Below are 14,874 nucleotides of genomic sequence, written 5' to 3'. Positions count from 1 at the left end.
GGGATCCATTTCTTTTCCCCAAATGCCAGCTAACGGATCCCAGGAGCGGGGTTGAGATTGTGCTGAGCAGCAATGAGTCTCCGGTAATGCTGCTTTCTAAATTCCAGATTAGCTCTCAGTCCGACAGGCCTTTCGGGAAAGTGATGTGACAAAACAGAAACCATGTGACCGCCCCTCCAATCTAATGGGTTTGATGATGAACAGAGATGGCAGCTCTTTCCTTTGCTGATTTGGTGGCTCTGAAAAGAGCCCTTGTTACACTTGTTACTGAAGCTGGGTTTTAGGTGCGTTCCCCGCGGATGCGGCGGGCCAGCTGGATGTCTTTGGCCATGATGGACCGGGATCATTCTGGTGAATCTGCTCATTTTCCGGCAGAAGCATCAGTCGCTGTTTGAACTGTTTAAAGTCAGGGGTGTATTAGCAGCCAGAAAGTGAAGGGCAGTTCATTGCTCCCTGCAGCATTATCCACCTCTTTCAGGAGAAAAGATCAGAAACCGCTCGTTTCTGTCAGTCCCCGAGAAGCGGTGAGAAGCGGTTAGTCGCTAATTTGTTCCTTTTACAGAGAGGAAGCTGATATTTGTCCCGTTTTAAATTGCTGAACCGGACCTTCCTCCCGCCGCTTACAGTTAACAGATTGACAAATGAAAACGATTCCTAAAATCGCGTCAGGATTTTGTGACGGTAAATACAGTAAAACAGAACATAAAATGAGAGGTTTTAAAATTGTTGCCTGAAAATTGAAATTTTCCATCACTTCAATTCCTTCCTGCTCTGGAATTGCCGGGCTTTTTCCAATTGGAAAATTTCAGCCAATGAGAACTTCTATTTAATTTATGTGACACTCCGATTGGTTAAGAATTGGATTGAGAAGCGGGTGACCAATCAGAGACAGAGTCAAACTGTTGGAATTTCAGGCCCCCAGGAACTGAGCTGAAACTGTTCAGATTGACAAACCCTGGCAGTAGCTTCACACATTGGACACTTCACACTGAGTCATTCAAGGGCTGGTGTGAGAGAAGCTTCAGATCCTGTCATTACTCTCTGACTCATTATTCATCTAGAACCAAACAATTAGTAAATGTGAAGCAGTGAAGAGACTTTTCACTCTCACTGCAGAATGTGTCATCTGGGGAAATAAGGAACTATTATATTCGGAGATTCCAGGGACATTCCTCCCTGAACAAATCCATTCCTAACAGTCCCGATCACAGCCTATCCCAGCTCCTGTTGTCACCCGACTCCAGCTGAATTGGAGAAACTCATGTGTTGGGGTTTGAGTTGTGAGGTGGGGTTTCTCCGCCAGTGTTACTGTCTTACAGACTCTCCCCCTGAATTTGTGAACTGAGACTGCACCGAACACATCCCCAGTTAGAGTGAGGGCCGGGTATCCCTCTGTTTTATTACAGAGAGTGGGGAAAGGGCTGGGTGGAGGGGAGTCACCAGGGATCCTGGATTTACTCCAAATCATTTCCATGTGGAATCTGCAGGCGGGGCCGGGACAGGGATCATTTGATCAGGGGATCAGCTCTTTCCTGAGAGATGTGGGTGGCTCTGAGAAGAGCCTTTGTGTTCAGATGTTTACAAGTTTCCCGCGCTTTCACTTCTTTCCAGACCCTGCTTTCTGAGACTTCGCTGCTTTCGTCTTGACCTTGCTCTTCCATGTCTGCACTTTCTTCAGCGCCTTTCCGCCCGCCGCACTCTTGCCTTTTTTGACCTTCTTCGCAGGAGACTTTTTCTGAAGCACTGCTTTCTTCACCGCCTTATTTGGCGTTGCCGCCGCCTTGCTGCTCGTTTTCTTGGCTGTTACTTTCTTTGTTGTCACTTTCTTGTCTGCTGGTTTCTTCACTAAAGATTTCTTGTCTGCTGGTTTCTTCACTAAAGATTTCTTGGCTGCTGGTTTCTTCACCTTCTTTCCCACCTTTCCCTGGGTTTTCCTTCTTGCTGATTTTGAAGGAGCCGGAGGCGCCCTGTCCCTTGCTCTGCACCAGGGAGCCTTTGTTCACATTCCTCTTGATACTTCGCTTGATCTGGGTCTTGAGCTTCTCCTGAGCAGTGGCAGACCTGCAAGGAATCAACTACCAGCTAGCGTATAAAGCGAGACCAAGGCTCAGGGCCTTCAGTGACCTGGAGGGGAGTCGGAGAGGCAGCGGATCCTGTGAGGAACCACAATCAAGGAAGGATGAGAAGGTCATTGTCAGGGTACAGAGGAGATTAAGTTAAAGATTTACCAGTTTATAAGCAAGCGCAGAGCCAAGGAACGGTGCTGGGGCAGATCAAATAATCGGCAGTTGTGATCAGTTGGAAGGCAAGAGTGATTAAATGACAGAAGAGATGATGGTGCAAGGCAAAAGTCAGGGACAGAATAAGTAACATTTTGTAAGCACAGATACCAGGAGTGGGGTTTGAACCCACACAGACACATGTCTATTGAATCTTAAGTCCAACACCTTAACCACTCGGCCATCCTGGTACATTAACCCACCACTGAAAATGAAATTTAATGTGATCCGGGTGCCATCTGGCCTTTTACAATATAAAGTTATGACTCCTCTCCCATGCTAAATTGGACCCTTCATTATTTATGAACCTCAATCGGATCACCCCTCAGTCTAGGTTTCTCTAAGGTGTAGGGTCCCAACTCTTTTAGTCTAACTTGATAACCAAGATGTCTTATACTGGGAATTCGTCGAATGTCTCTCCTCTGTACCCTTTCCAAAGCCTCAATATCACCCATCATGTGAGGAGACCAAGACTGGATACAATATTCCAAGTGACTCCTGACCAAGGTTTCATAAAAGGACAAATTCGGGACATCTCAGATACTGAAGGAGTCCGTGTCCAGAAGCAGCAAGACCTGGACAACATTCAGACTTGGGCTGCTAAGTGGCAAGTAACATTCACACCACATAAGTACCAGGCAATGACCATCTCCAACAAGAGAGAATGTAACCATCTCCCTTTGACGTTCAACAGCATTACCATCGCTGAATCCCCCCACCATCAACATCCTGGGGGTTACCATTGACAAAAGCTTAACTGGACCATTCATATACATACTCTGGCTACAAGAGTAAATCAGATAGTGGGAATTCTGTGATGAGTAACTCAGCTCAAGGCACGTGGTGAAATGCTCATTAGGAGAGCTGGAGAAATGGACTGGTCAGGTGGGCAGAAAAGTGGCAAATGGAATTCAACTTGGAGAAGTGTGAGGTGATGCCTTTGGTGAGGTCAAACACAGCAAAGGAATACACAATTAATGGGTGAATGCTGAGAGGTGTAGAGGAAGTGAGGGACCTTGAAGTGAATGTCCACAAATCCCTGAAAGTAGCAGGACAGGTTGATAAGTTGGTTGAGAAGGCTTATGGAATCCTTTCCTTTATTAGCCGATGTATAGAATATCAGAGCAGGGAGGTTATGCTGGAACTGTATATAACATTAGTTAGGCCACAACTTGAGTTCTGTTTGCAGTTCTGGTCACCTCATTCCAGAAAGGATGTAATTGCACTAGAGAGGTTACAGAGGATATTTACGAGGATGTTGCCAGGACTGGAAAAATGCAGCTATGAGGAAAGATTGGATAGACTGGGGTTGTTCTCCTTGGAATAGAAGAGGCTGAGGGGAGATTTGATTGAAATGTACAAAATTGTGAGGGGTCTGGATAGAATGGATGGGAAGGGTCTATTTACCTTAGTAGGGAGGTCAGTGACTAGAGGGCATAGATTTAAAGTGATGTGTTGAACAATTAGAGGGGAGATGAGGAAAGGTTTTTTCACCCAGAGGGCTGTGGGAGTCTGGAACTCACTGCCTGTAAGGGTAGCTGAGGCAGAAACCCTCAACTCATTTAAAAGGTGTCTGGATGTGCACCTCAAGTACCTGAACCTGCAGGGCTACGGTCCAAATGCTGGGCAATGGGATTCAGCTGGGTGGCTCGTTTTTTGGCATGCCTGTGCTGTAAACTTTCTATGTTCTATGATTCTATGCAGACACAATGGGCCGAATGGCCTCCTTCTGCACTGTAATAATTTTGTGATTTTTGACTCTCCAAAACTTGTCAACCATCTACAAGGCACAAACCAGGATGAGTGCAGCACCAACAATACTCTAGAAACTCGACACTGTTCAGGACAAAGCAGCCGCCTTGATTGTCACCCCATTCACCACCTTAAACATTCACTCCCTTCACCACTGACGCACAGTGGCAGTAGTGTGTACCATCTACCAGATGCACTGCTGCAACTCACCAAGGCTCCGCAGACAGCACCTTCCAAACCGAAGACCTCCACCACCTTGAAGGACAAGGGCTGCAGATGCATGGAAACACCACCATGTGCAAGCTCCCCTCCAAGTCACACACCATCTGATCTGCAAATATATCGCTGTTCATTCACTGATGCTGGGTCAAGATCCTGGATCTCCCTTCCTAACAGCACTGTGGGTGTACCTACACCACATGGAGTGCAGCAATTCGAGAAGGGAGCTCACCGCCACCTTGTCAAGGACAATTAGGGATGGGTAACAAATTCTGGACTTGTCAGTGTCACTCACATCCCATGAAAGAATATGCCTCATCTTATACTCAATTATCCTCTGAATGCAGCCCAACCCTCTATTTGCTCCAACTATCACTTCACAGCATTGCTGCTGTAACTTTAGAGATCTGTGCACTAGAACATCCAGATCTCTGCTCAAAATTATTTTCTTTCTCCACCTGCTTTAATGTTTTTCCCTGAAGGGTGTATGAATGTTGAGCATTCGCCCTGTCCACATGAATAACACTGCACTTACCCAAATTAAACATCATTTACCAGTCATGAACCCAATCTCCCAACACATTAAGATCAGCCTGAAACAGTCGAGTATCGTCTACAGTCTAAACACTCGCACAGATTTTCAAATCATCTGTCAACTTCCCAAATATTGATTGGCAACTCTTTAGATCGAATAGTTTGGATGGGGTAGTGTTTGTGCAGTATGTCCAGGAAGCTTTTCTGACTCAGTATGTAGACTGCCCGACCAGAGGGGAGGCAATATTGGATTTGGTACTAGGTAATGAACCAGGGCAAGTGATAGAGCTGTTGGTGGGCGAGCACTTTGGAGATAGTGATCACAATTCTGTAGCATTCACTGTGGTAATGGAGAGGGATAGGTATGTGCAACAGGGCAAGGTTTACAATTGGGGGAAGGGTAGATATGATGCTGTCAGGCAGGAACTGAGGAGCATAAGTTGGGAGCATATGCTGGCAGGGAAGGGCACGGTCGAAATGTGGAACTTTTTCAAGGAGCAGATAGTAGGGGCCATTGATAAGCATGTCCCTGTCAGACAGGGAAGGGATGGTCATGTGAGGGAACCGTGGTTGACAAGAGAGGTTGAGAGTCTTGTTAGGAAGAAGAAGGATGCGTATATAAGGTTGAGGAAAAAGGGCACAGGCATAGCTCTGGAGGGATACAAGATGGCCAGGAAGGATCTGAAGAAAGGGATTAGGAGAGCTAAGAGAGGGCATGAAAAATGCTTGGCGGGTAGGATAAAAGAAAACCCCAAGGCCTTTTACGCGTATGTCAGAAATATGAGGATGACTAGGGGGACCGTAGGTCCGGTCAAGGACAATAGCGGGAGACTGTGTGTTGAGCCGGAAGAGATAAGTGAGGTTTTGAATGAGTACTTCTCTTCGGTATTTACGAATGAGAAGGGGTGTATTACTGAAGAGGACGGTGTGAAACAGACTGGTAAGCTCGAGGAAGTGCTCGTTAGGAGGGAAGATGTGTTGGGGTTTTTGAATAACTTGAAGATAGACAAGTCTCCCGGGCCTGACGGGGTATATCCAAGGATGTTATGGGAAGCAAGGGATGAAATTGCAGAGCCGCTGGCAATGATCTTTTCATCTTCTCTGTTGACGGGGGTGGTACCAGGTGATTGGAGGGTGGCAAATGTTGTGCCCCTGTTCAAGAAAGGGAATAGGAACAACCCTGGGAATTACAGGCCAGTTAGTCTTACTTCGGTGGTAGGCAAGTTGATGGAAAAGGTGCTGAGGGATAGGATTTCTGAGCATCTGGAAAGACACTGCTTGATTCGGGACAGTCAGCACGGTTTTGTGAGGGGTAGGTCTTGCCTCACAAGCCTGATTGAATTCTTTGAGCAGGTGACCAAGCAAGTGGATGAGGGTAAACCAGTGGATGTGGTGTACATGGATTTTAGTAAGGCATTTGATAAGGTCCCCCATGGTAGACTTATGGAGAAAGTCAGGAGGCATGGGATAGTGGGGAATGTGGCCAGTTGGATTAAGAATTGGCTAACTGATAGAAGGCAGAGAGTGGTCTTAGATGGTAAATACTCAGCCTGGAGCCCAGTTACCAGTGGCGTGCCACAGGGATCAGTTCTGGGTCCTCTCCTGTTTGTGATTTTTATTAACGACTTGGATGAGGAAGTCGAAGGGTGGGTCAGTAAATTTGCAGATGATACAAAGGTTGGTGGAGTTGTGGATACCGAGGAGGGCTATTGTCGTCTGCAAAGGGACTTGGATAGGTTGCAGTGCTGGGCTGAAAAGTGGCAGATGGAGTTTAACCCTGAAAAGTGTGAGGTCGTCCATTTTGGAAGGACAAACACGAATGCAAAATACTGGGTTAACGGTAGGGTTCTTGGGCATGTGGAGGAGCAGAGAGACCTTGGGGTCTATGTGCATAGATCGTTGAAAGTTGCAACTCAAGTGGATAGGGCTGTGAAGAAGGCATATGGGGTGTTAGCGTTCATTAGCAGAGGGATTGAATTTAAGAGCCGTGAGGTGATGATGCAGCTGTACAGGACCTTGGTAAGGCCTCATTTGGAGTACTGTGTGCAGTTCTGGTCGCCTCATTTTAGGAAGGATGTGGAAGCCTTGGAGAGGGTGCAGAGGAGATTTACCAGGATGTTGCCTGGAATGGAGAATAAGTCTTACGAGGAAAGGCTGAACATTCTAGGCCTCTTCTCATTAGAACGGAGAAGGATGAGGGGTGACATGATAGAGGTTTATAAGATGATCAGGGGAATAGATAGGGTAGACAGTCAGAAACTTTTTCCCCGGGTGGAGCAAAGCGTTACAAGGGGTCATAAATTTAAGGTGAAGGGTGGGAGATATAAGGGGGATGTCAGGGGAAGGTTCTTTACCCAGAGAGTGGTCGGGGCATGGAATGCCTTGCCTGGGGAAGTTGTTGAGTCAGAAACTTTAGGGACTTTCAAACGGCTTTTAGATAGGTATATGGATAAAGGAGAATGATGGGGTATAGATTAAATTGTCCTTGACAGAGGACAAAGGATCGGCACAACATCGTGGGCCGAAGGGCCTGTTCTGTGCTGTATTTTTCTATGTTCTATGTTCTATCTGTCAATTTACAGATGGTGCCCCCTCCACCTACATCCAGATCATTAATAAAAATAATAAAGAGCAACAGTCCCAACACCGATCCCTGTGAGATACCATTGGTGACTGGTCTCCAAACAGATCCAGATCCATCTGTAACTACTTTCTGCCTACGTCGTGCCAGTCAGTTCCCAATCCAGATCAATATATTACCACTGATACCAGGGACTTTAATCTTATAGAGAAGCCTCTTGTGTGGAACCTTATCAAAATCTTTTGAATGAGATCAGCTAATTGAACACAGGCTGAGGATTAGGCCTAGGCCTGTCCTGCTCTGTGTATGGGTCGCAGGACCAAACATGGTGAGATCAGCTCACTGAGCACAGGCCCATCCTGCTCTATATGGTGCTCAGTACCTCACCAAATGAGAATAACTAACACACCACAGGCCATGGAGCCTCGGCCCATCCTTCTCTGATTGTGGTTCAGTGCCAACCAGGTAAGATCAGCTAATTCAGCACAGGCCGGAGATGGAAGCTGGACCTTTCCTGCTCTGGGGACTCCGTACCATACCAGGTGCGATGAAGTAAAATACCACAGGCCAGGGATGGAGCCTGAGATTTCCCTGTTCTGTGTGGGGCTCTGTACAACAACGTGTGAGAAGAACTATCATCCCTCAGGCTGAGGAAGGAGCCTGGGCCCATTCTGTTCTGTGTGGCTCCTACCACACTGAGTGGGATCAGTTAACTCAACACAGGCCATGAATATAACCAGGCCCTTTCCTGCTCCGTGTGGCTCAGTATCACACCAGGTGGCATCAGCTAACACAGCACAGGCTGGGGCTGGAGCTGGAGCCTGGGCCCGTCCTGCTCTGTGGGTTCAGTAACAACCCGTAAGATGAACTTTTTTCAAAAGACTTCAGTGTATTTAACTCTGTCCAACACTGTGAGGCAGCTTTCTGTGTTTATAAAGAGTGTAATTTATTGACTGGTCTCTTGGATCAAACAGGGTAACAGACAGAGGTCTGTGTGCAGAGGGTTTGGAGGTGAGCTCTGATTCCTAACCCTTTCTGGACTGTGAGGAATAAAGAATGAATGAGAGAGAGAGAATGTGGGAGAAGGGATGATGGAAGAATTTGTCCGTGAACCTGATTAAAAGTGGCTCAAACTCAAGATAATATTAAGATATCAAGAGCAGAACATTAACATAATCTGAGTTCCGCGATCTGGTCGGGTCCCATTCCCCTGAAGTGAGGAATGAACGGGTGGGGAAATTCCGCCTGGAGTTATATTTGTCTCCAATGAAGACGAGTTCACAGTGAGGCCGGAATAGCTCAGTTGGGAGAACACTAGATTGAAGAACCAGGATACAATCCCTGGTTTCATCAGTTTTAATTTGGTGTCTCCATCAGTTTAAGTAGAGAGAATCAGAGGGGAGATTTTCCACTCTTGATCCCATGGGCTGAATTTTAAACTAACGGTGCGGCTCTCGGCAGAGGCACCGGAAGCGGGTGTCATCACCACACGAGTGAAATGTGGCCGACCGACCCCGATCACGGAGCAGCCGACCAATTAATGAAGGGGAGGCGTGGGGCCCATGTCAACAAGGACCAGAGGCAGGGAACGAGGCACCGATGGCACCGACATCTGACACAACGGCAGGTGCTGGCACCATATTGAAAGGGCTGCCAGACCTGCATTCACTGCTGCCTGGTTTAAAGGAGTGTCTTCCTGAGAGCCCTCTGCTGTCCCAGGACCCGTTCTGCTGCCTCTGCTGTCCCAGAACCCCTTCTGCTGCCTCTGCTGCCCCAGGATCCGTTCTGCTGCCTCTGCTGTCCCAGGACCCGTTCTGCTGCCTCTGCTGCCCCAGGACCCGTTCTGCTGCCTCTGCTGCCCCAGGATACGTTCTGCTGCCTCTGCTACCCCAGGATCTGTTCTGCTGCCTCTGCTGCCCCAGGACCCGTTCTGCTGCCCCAGGACCCGTTCTGCTGCCTCTGCTGCCCCAGGACCCATTCTGCTGCCCCAGGATCCGTTGTGCTGCCTCTGCTGCCCCAGGACCCATTCTGCTGTCTCTGCTGCCCCAGGATCCGTTCTGCTGCCCCAGGACCCATTCTGCTGCCCCAGGATCCGTTCTGCTGCCTCTGATGCCCCAAGACCTATTCTGCTGCCTCTGCTGCCCCAGGACCTGTTCTGCTGCATCTGCTGCCCCAGGACCCGTTCTGCTGCCTCTGCTGCCTGATAGGTAAGGAGCTGAATGCGAGCCTGCAATGACCATGGTCCCACAGTTTAGCGATGCCTTCCTGCAGGTTCGCCTCCAGGTGGCAAGAGATAGGTGGAAGATCCTCTTTCCCAGGGATGGGAGGTGAAGACCTGCCCACCTGACCAAGTAAAGCTGGCTGGAGATAGTAGGTGAAGTCAGCAGCTGTGGGGTCACCCCCAGGACATGGATCCAGTGCAGGAAGTGGGTCAATGACCTGATCCAGGCTGCTCAGGTGAGAACTCCAAACACTTTGGACCCTTTGGACATTGCATGTGGCAGAGTGAGAGGGAGTGTTTGGTGGAAAGGGAGTGACCACTAAGTCATGTGTATTGGGGAAGGGCAGCAGGACATGCTGCCTGAGGCTTGGCTGCATCTCGGTGAGAGGTGCACGTCAGTCATTGTATAAACTCACACAGTCCCTCGAGAGGGGGCCACATGCAGGAGGAATACGTGTGTCCCCATCATGGACTGCTGGACTATCACCATCAGAGATGTTGGGCTTGTCCCCGCTGGGAGACTAACTTTGTTCATCATAGTGGCTGCAGGAGAAGACAGCCCACAATCGGAAAGAGCGTGTCAAGACTGGCGGTGGAGTGCCTTATCTCCGTGTTCTCATCCCGATGGAGGAGGAGGCCATGGAACAGGCCGGGCAGCAAGGCAGCTGCTCCATAGCTGATGGAGAGACAGGGTCACCTACCCAAGAGAGTGACTGAACATCTCCTGGGGCACAAGGGAGCATCCGCTGCAAAGGAACCACACTGCACATCTGTTCACCACTGCATCAATGGAGCTGCACAGTAGGGGTGGTTGGAATGTCGCGATGGGCAGACCCTAACCCTTCAATGTCACTGTTTTTTCATGCAGGCTAGGATGAACGACAAGCATGAAGAGCTGGAGAGACTGGGGGACAGCCGGACACCTCTGAGGAGGAGGTGGGAGCCTCAGAGGGTGCACCGTCACATCATTCCCCTGCACCCTCCACCAGCACAGAAACCCTCACTCGGTGGGAATCCACTCGCTGTTAGATTTGGTCACACAAGCTGGTGAGCACGTCACAGACAGGCCCGGGCAGCTGACGGAGGCTGTGACAGCCGAGGCCACTGGCAGTTGGGAGTCTGTGGGAGGCCAGGCCCATGCTGAGTCCCAGGCTGATGACGTGCCTCTGGTGTCACCAGCAACACGGGAAATGCTGCAGCTGCAGCAAGAGGTCAGGCAACATCTGGCAGAGTTGCCGGAGGTTATGTGTACCCAAGCTCGGATGATGGAGGAGTCCATCCAGGCCTTGCATGCTGTACAGTCTCCGATGGGGGTGTGTCTGGCTTCCTTCCTTGAGAGATTGGTGACTCTGATGGAGAGCCAGATCCAGCCGACCAATCAGTGGCTGCCGGAGATGTGCGCAGACCTGCACTCCATCACTTTGTCCATGAGCTCCATCCAGTGGTGACAAGGCGAAAGGGGGGACGAGGCACCTGAACTCTCCACCAGGTCCACGTCCCTCTCAGGTCAGCAGGGAGGTACAAGTGTGTCTTATAACTGGGGAGGAGCAGCTGGCTGCTACATCTGGGGTCTCCTCTCTGGGTGCTCCTGGTGTGGACAGTAGCTCTAAAGCCCCTCTGCCAGTGACACCAGTGATGCCAGTGCCTGCCTCCATCACCCTCGATGACAGAGGGGGGTCTCTGTACCTGTGCAGGAGGCCCTCAGTGTGCCGGGGCCCTCCAGGCCTCAGGCAGCAAGAGGACGGCCACCAATGTCATCCCAAGCCATGGGGCAGCAAGGTCAGCAGCCTGTCTCCATCTCAGCTGACAGAGCAGGGGGAGCACCACGTAGGAGCACCCGGAAAAGATTTCAGAAGAGCACCTAGATTCACTTAGGGTTCATGGTGAATGTGCATTCCAGATGGATAGGGTTGTGTTTGGTGTCACACGGAAGAAAGAAATGATGTTCTCTCACTATGTCTCCTTCCTATTGTTGATGCCCTTTGGGACTTCATTTAAACCCTTCCTCCCAAGCGGCTGGAAGTGAGGGACCAAGCCCTGAGTTCACAAAGCTTCGGCCTTGTCACTGTGCGATGTGTACCTGGACTCTGCAGTGCAGAAGGAAGGAGGCGACAACAGGGCTGCTTAAAGCTAAGACTTTATTGCTGTGGTTCCAGAAGGTGGTAAGGCTCAAAGGAAACTTGAATGTATAAGGGTGTCTCATGTCTCCCTTGTGTGTATCTCATGGCCCCTTTCCTGCTGTGCGTGAGGTTCTTCATCTGGCACTGCTTGGGCAGCATCCTCCTCCACATCCTCATCATCAGAGGAGACATCACACTCCACGATATCCTCACTAGTCAACACCTCACCCCTCTGTAATGCCAGATTGTGCTGTGCACAGCAAACCACCACGATATGCGAGACCCTCGCCGGGACATACTGAAGGGCTCCACTGGATCGATCTAGGCACCTGAATCTCATCTTCAGGAGACCAATGGCCTCCTTGATGGTCGCTCGGGTTGACCCGCAGCAGGTGTTGTACCTCTCCTCTGCATCCGTGCGTGGGTTCCTCACAGACGTCAGTAGTCATGTCCTCAGTGGGTAGCCCTTGTCTCCAAGGATCCATCTCTGAAAGCGGATGGGGCCGCGGAAAGGTTCTGGCACCTGGGAGTGCCTTGGTATGCAGGCGTTGTGGCTGCTTCCCGGGATTTGTGCACACACCTATGGGATCCATTTGCAGTGGTCGCAGACCAATTGCACACTGAGCAAGTGGAAGCCCTTCCTGTTGAAGGCTGCTGGCTGGTCTGCAGGAGCCTTGATGGTCACATGGGTGCAGTCAATGACACCCTACACCTGGTGGAATCCAGCGATGGCCCCAAATCCTATAGCTCTCTCAGCTTGACTGTTTGGATCAATGTGCACATAGTCACCGGCCCTCCTGAACAGGACATTGGTGACCTCCTTGATGCACTGATTCACTACAGACTGTGAGATTCCACACATATCTCCAGTGGATCCCCACAATGATCTGGTGGTGAAGAAGTTCAGTGGCACGGTGACCTTCAGTGACACTGGCATCAGGTGCCCACCAAGTCGCATGGGGCACAGCTGCATCATGGCAGAGAGATCAGTGACGACCCCCGTGGAGAGGTGCAGTCTGCGGAGACACTGTCACTCGGACATCTGCAGGTAGTTGAACCTCGGCTGACGTGTTCCTCTGCCTCCTTCTCCAGCCTCCTGTTCGAGGCTGGCCTTCCTGTGGGCCCCCAAGCTGCTGTGGTGCCACTGCTGGTGCCTGCGCCTCCCTCCCTTCCTCTCTACTCCTCCTCCTCCTCCTCAATGGGAGCCTCGAATCCAATGAGAGCCTCGAATGAGGCCCATGACAGGTTGCCCCTCCCTGAGTGCAAGGCCTTCACAGTAAACAACACCCAGCCACATTTACCTCACTTGTCACCCTCAATGAAGTGGCACTGCCCCAATGGCTCCCTGGTGTTGTTCCCTCTGCAGAGCTGGCACATTGGCCCCCACTCCTGACAGTGTTTCCCGATGCCCTTTCCCCCTCCACCCTTGCTGCCAAGTTTTGCTGCCTCACCCGATAGCTTCCCAGTGAAGACAGCACTCAGCTCCCACCTCCCAGTCACCTCCTTTAACCAGGCGAAGCTCTGAAGCCCCGTGGTTCCCGTGTGCTATTAGTTCAATTGGATCCAGTGAATAAAATTGCTGACAATTGGACTCATAAATACTTTAAATGCCTTCTTGCCGTGTGGATGTGCGAAGTCTGCCCTCCATGTCAGCCGCCAACAGAAAAATCCGGTCCAACGTCTTCCATCCCTATTTTATACACCCCCCCCTCCCCCTCCCCGGCCTCCATTCCCGTCTCCAACGGTCCCTTAAAATTCTGGCCCATGTCTCTAAGACTAATGGGAGTGAAACCACATCTGCTCCTTAGACTGAACAGGGAGAGCTGCTCTCTCTGTGTTTAAAGTGAATGAATCTGCTCTTTACCTTGTCTTACTGGAACGTTCACTGTCTGGAAATGTCTGTTTGAAAATGTTTTCCTGTTATATTAATGGAGCAGAGGAGCAGATGTGAGGTACTGTTGAACAGAGAGGTTTGGAAGTGGGTGAAGGGGTGGAGTGACGGTGTGAGTGAGAGGCGCAGTGAGTTGGCCATTCTCAATAGAGTGTAAGGAATGAAGGTCAGAGGAACAGACCAGGCAGGAAACACAGAAAGAGCGAGGAGAAGCTGGTGTGAAAAACAGAGATTAAACAACGGGCTTGTTCATTTGGTTTGGGTCTGGTGTTTAGAATACCTGGAATCTGGGTTCACTTCCCTTCCAACTCAGCGAATTGTATCAACATTATGTTCATAAAACCATAGACTGATACCCAAAGAAGGAGACCATTTGGTCCATTGTGTCAGTGCTGTCTCTTTGGTTGTGCTATCCAATTAGTCCTGGTGTTCAGCTTTTTCCTGTAATCTGTACATTTTCCTTCCAGTATTTATCCCTATTGCTTTTCAAAGTTACTACTGAATCTGCTTTCAAGTCCTGATTAGGCAGTGCATTCCAGATGACAACACATCACTGTATAAAAAATCATTCCTCATTTCGCCTCTGGTCTTTTCTCAATCACCTGATAAATACATCCTCTGTTTACTGACCCTTTTGCCACTGGAAACAATTTCTCCTTATTTAACTTATTGAAAACCTTCTTGATGATGTCACATACTAGACTGCCAGTAAAACTGAAGCCCATGGAATAAAAGGGACAATGACAGCATGCATATGAAGTTTGCAGACTGATAGGAACATAGGAGCAGGAGTAGGCCATTCAGCACGTCGAACCCACCCTGCCATTCAATATGATGATGACTGATCGTCCACTTCAATGCCTTTTTCCCACACTTTCTCCATATCCCCGATGTCATTTGTATTTAGAAATCTGTCAATCTCTGCTTTAAACATACTCAATGACTGAGCTTCCACAGCCCTCTGAGATAGAGAATTCCAAAGATTCACAACCCACTGAGTAAAGAAATTTCTCCTCATCGCTGTCCTAAGTGGCTTTCCCTTTACGTTGAAATTGTGTCCCCTGGTTCTAGACTCCTCAACCGGGGGAAACATCGTAGCTTCATCGACCCTGTCTATCCCTTTAAATATTTTGTAAGTTTCAATGAGATCACCTCTCATTCTTCAAAACTCTAGAGAATACAGGCCCAGTTTCCCCAATCTCTCTTCATTTGACAGTCCCGCCATCCCGGGAACAAGTCTGGTGAACCTTCGTTGCACTCCCTCTATGGCAATGATA

The 14,874-nt window shown here is 49.5% G+C and overlaps 1 non-coding gene across 1 annotated transcript; it reads right to left on the bottom strand.

Annotated features, from left to right (window-relative positions):
* Positions 1 to 2,387: 2,387 nt before the first annotated feature.
* Positions 2,388 to 2,470, bottom strand: trnal-uaa (transfer RNA leucine (anticodon UAA)). Its single transcript has one exon. It is a non-coding gene; the product is annotated as a tRNA-Leu (tRNA).
* Between the last annotated feature and the right edge of the window lie 12,404 nt (positions 2,471 to 14,874).

Source organism: Heterodontus francisci, chromosome 35 (assembly GCF_036365525.1).
Source record: "Heterodontus francisci isolate sHetFra1 chromosome 35, sHetFra1.hap1, whole genome shotgun sequence".
NCBI lineage: Eukaryota > Metazoa > Chordata > Chondrichthyes > Heterodontiformes > Heterodontidae > Heterodontus > Heterodontus francisci.
Note: the sequence above shows the minus strand (reverse complement) of the source record. Positions and strands in the feature narration are given on the sequence as shown.